The sequence below is a fragment of the Orbicella franksi genome, chromosome 12 (genome assembly GCF_964199315.1).
Source record: "Orbicella franksi chromosome 12, jaOrbFran1.1, whole genome shotgun sequence".
Taxonomy (NCBI): Eukaryota; Metazoa; Cnidaria; class Anthozoa; order Scleractinia; family Merulinidae; genus Orbicella; species Orbicella franksi.
In genome coordinates, this window is record NC_138156.1 from 895,504 (window position 1) to 899,752 (window position 4,249).

Consider the following 4,249-nt stretch of genomic DNA (forward strand, 5'->3'; position numbering starts at 1 on the left):
ACGATGCGCGAAACGCGATCTCGGCTATTGTATCAGTCTTAAAGTGAAGTGGGGCTATATTTCGGCCCAGAAGCTCGAAAGTCACCGTTTAAAAAGTTAGGCTTTGTGCATTTAACTGCAAACAAAGGCCATCAGGAGTTAGTCTAAAGTCCCCCGGACTGGAAAATATCCGCCAAGTTCCGGGAAATCGAGCTGAAGTTGGTCAAAATCACGATGCCTGTAAGGCGGTCTCCACTACTCTTTCAGTCTTAAAGTGAAGTGGGGCTATATTTCGGCCCAGAAGCTGCAAAGTGATCGTTTAAAAAGTTAGGCTCTGCGCATTTCACTGCAAACCAAGGCCATCAGGAGTTAGTTTAGAGCCTGTGGGACTGGAAAATATCCCCCAAATTCCGGGAAATCGAGCCGAAGTTTGTCAAAATCACGATGCGCGCAAGGCGGTCTCAGCTATTCTTTCAGTCTTAAAGTGAAGTTGGGCTATATTTTAGGCCAGAAGCTCGAAGATAAGCGTTGAAAAAGTTTTGCTGTGTCCATTTCACTACAAACCAAGGCCATCAGGAATAAGTTTAGAGTCCACAGAACTGGAAAATATGCCCTAATTTCCGGTATATCGAGCCGAAGTTGGTCAAAATCACGATGCGCGTAAGGCCGACTCGGCTCATCTTTCACTCTTCAAGTGAAGTGGGGCTATATTTCGGCCTAGAAGCTCGAAACTTTGCTTTCAAAAAGTTTGGCTGTTTCAATTTCACTGCAAAACAAGGCCATCCGGACTTAGTTTAGAATCCCCGGGACTAGAAAATATCCCCCAAGTCCCGCGAAATCAAGCCGAAGATGGTCAAAATCACGATGCGCGTAAGGCGGTCTCGGCTACTCTTTAAGTCTTAAAGTGAAGTGGGGCTATGTTTCGACCCAGAAGCTCGAAAGGAAGCGTTCAAAAAGTTTTCCTGTGTCCATTTCACTGCAAACCCAGGCCATCAGGAGTTAGTTTAGAGTCCCCGGGACTGGAATATATCCCCCAAGTTCCGGGAAATCGAGCCAAATTTGGTCAAAATCACCATGCGCGTAAGCCGGTCTCGGCTACTCTATCAGTCTTAAAGTAAAGTTGGGCTATATTTTGTTCCAGAAACTCACAAGTGAGCGTTTAAAAAGTTCTGCTAAGTCCACTTCACTGCAAACCACGACAATGAAGAGTTAGTTTAGAAATCCCGGGACTGGAAAATATCCTCGAAGTTGCGGGAAATCGAGCCGAAGTTGGTGAAAATCACGATGCGCGGAAGGCGTTCTTTGCTACTCTTTCCGTCTTAAAGTGAAGTGGGGCTATATTTCGGCCTAGAAGCTCGACACCGAGCGAGCGCTCCTTTTATCTGTGTCCATTTTAGTAAAAATTAAGGCCATCAGAAGTTAGTTTAGAGACCCCGGGACTGTAAAATATCAACCAAAGTTGCTGAAAAGCACGATGTGCGTAAGAGTTTATGGTACTCTTACCGTTTTAAATTAAAGTGGGGCTATATTTCGGCCTAGAAGCTCCACACCTGGCGTCCGCTTCGTTTACCTCTGTCCTTTTCACTTAATAATACGGCAATCAGGAGTTAGTTTAGAGTCCCCGGGACTGAAAAATATCCCCCTAGTCCCCGCAAATCCAGCCAAAGATGCTCAAAAATCACCATTCGCGTAAGGCGGTCTCGGCTACTCTTTTAGTCTTAAAATGAAGTGGGGCTATATTTCGGCCTAGAAGCTCGACACCTAGCTTGCGCTTCTTTAACCTGTGTCCATTTCAGCAAAAAATAAAGACATCAGGGTTTAGTTTAGAGATTCCGGCACTGGAAAATATGCCCCAATTTCCGGAAAATCGAGCCGAAGTTGATCAAAATCACGATGCGCGTAAGGCGGTCTCGGCTACTCTTTCAGTCTTGAAGTGAAGTGGGGCTACATTGCTGCCCAAGAGCTTGAAAGTGAGCGTTTAAAAAGTTTTGCTCTGTCTATTTCACTGCAAACGAAGGCCATCAGGAGTTAATTTAGAGTTTCCGGGAGTAGAAAATGTCCCCCAACTTCCTGGCAATCGAGCCGAGGCTGGTTAAAATCACCATGCCCGTAAGGCGGTCTCGGCTACTCTTTCAGTCTTAAAGTGAAGTGGGGCAATATTTCGGCCCAGAAGCTCTAAAGTGAGTGTTTAAAAAGGTTTTGCTGTGTTAATTTCACTGCAAGCCAAAGCCATCAGGAATTAGTTTAGAGACCCAGGGAGTGGAAAATATCCCCCAAATTCCGGGAAATTTAGCCGAAGTTGGTCAAAATCACCATGTGCGTAAGGCGGTCTCGGCTAATCTTTCAGTCTTAAAGTGAAGTGGGGCTATATTTCTGCCCAGAAGCTCGAAAGTGACCGTTCAAAAGGTCTTTCTGTGTCAATTTCACTGCAAACAAAGGCGAGCAGAAGTTAGTTTAGAGTCCCAGGGACTGGAAAATATCCTGTAAGTGCGGGAAAATGGGGACAAAGGTTGTCAAAATGAAGATACGCGTAAGGCCGTCTCGGCTATTCGTTCAGTCTTAAAGTGAAGTGAGTCTTGAAAAAGTTTTGCCGTTTCCATTTTACTGCAAACCAAGGCAATCAGGAGTTAGTTTAAAGTTCCCGGGTCTGGAAAATATCCCCCAAGTTCCGGGAAATCGAGGCGTAGTTTGTCAAAATCACGATTCGCATAAGGCGGTCTCGGCTACTCTTTCAGTCTTAAAGTGAAGTGTGGCTATATTTCGGCAAAGAAGGTCGAAAATGAGCGTTGAAACAGTTATGCTGTACCCAATTCACTGCAACGCAAGGCAATCAGGTGTTAGTTTAGAGTCCGGCGGATTTGAAAATATCCCCCAAGTTCCGGGAAATGGGGCCGAACTTGGTCAAAATCACGATGCGCTTAAGACGGTCTCGGCTACTCTTTAATTCTTAAAGTGAAGTGGGGCTATGTGTTGGCCCAGAAGCTTTAAAGTGAGCCTTGAAAAAGTTTTGCCGTTTCCATTTTACTGCAAACCAAGGCAATCAGGAGTTAGTTTAAAGTTCCCGGGTCTGGAAAATATCCCCCAAGTTCCGGGAAATCGAGGCGTAGTTTGTCAAAATCACGATTCGCATAAGGCGGTCTCGGCTACTCTTTCAGTCTTAAAGTGAAGTGTGGCTATATTTTGGCCCAGAAGCTCGCACAAGAGCGTTAAAAAGGTTTTCCTGTGTCCATTTCACTGCAAAGCAAGGCCATCAGGAGTTAGTTTAGAGTCTCCGGGACTGGAAAATATCCCCCAAGTTTCCGAAAATCGAGCTTAAGTTAGTCAAAATTACGATGCGCGTAAGGCGGCCTCGGCTACTCTTTCAATCTTAAAATGAAGTGGGGCTAAACTTTTGGGCCCAGAAGCTGGAAAGTCAGCGTTCAAAAAGTTTTGCTGTTTCCATTTCACTCCAAACCAAGACAAGCAGGAGTTAGTTTAGAGTCCCCGGGACTGGAAAATATCCCCCAAGTTCCGGGAAATCAACCCGAAGTTTGTCAAAATCACCACGTGCGTAAGGCGGTCTCGGCTAACCTTTTAGTGTTAAAGTAAAGTGGGGCTATATTTTGGCCCAGAAGCTCGAAATTGAGCGTTCAGAAAGTTTTGCTGGGTCCATTTTACTGCAAACCAAGGCCATCAGCAGTTAGTTTAGAGTCCTCAGAACTGGAATATATCACCTATGTTCCGGCAAATCGAGCCGAAGTTGCTCAAAATCAGGATGCGCGTAAGTCTGTCTCGGGTACTCTTTCAGTCTTCAAGTGAAGTGGGCCTCTATTTCGGTCCAGAACCTCGAAAGTGTGCGTTCAAAACCTTGTGCTCTGTAAATTTCACTGCAAACCATGGCCATCAGGAGTTAGTTTAGAGTCCCCGGGACTGGAAAATATTCCCCAAGTTTCGGTAAATCGAGCAGAAGTTGATCAAAATCACGATGCGCGTAACGCGGTCACGGCTACTGTTTCAGTGTTAAAGTGAAGTGTGGCTGTATTTCGGCCCCCAAGCCATCAGGCGTTAGTTTAGAGTACGCGGAAGTAGAAAATATCCCCCCAGTTCCGGGAAATCGAGCCCAAGTTGGTCAAAATCACGATCCGCGTAAGGCGGTCCCGGCTACGCTTTCAGTCTTAAAGTGAAGTTGCGCTATATTTTGGCCCAGAGGCTCGAATGTGCGCATTCGAAAAGTTTTGCTGTGTCCATTTCACTGCAAAGCAAGGCCATCAGGACTTAGGTAAGAGCTCTT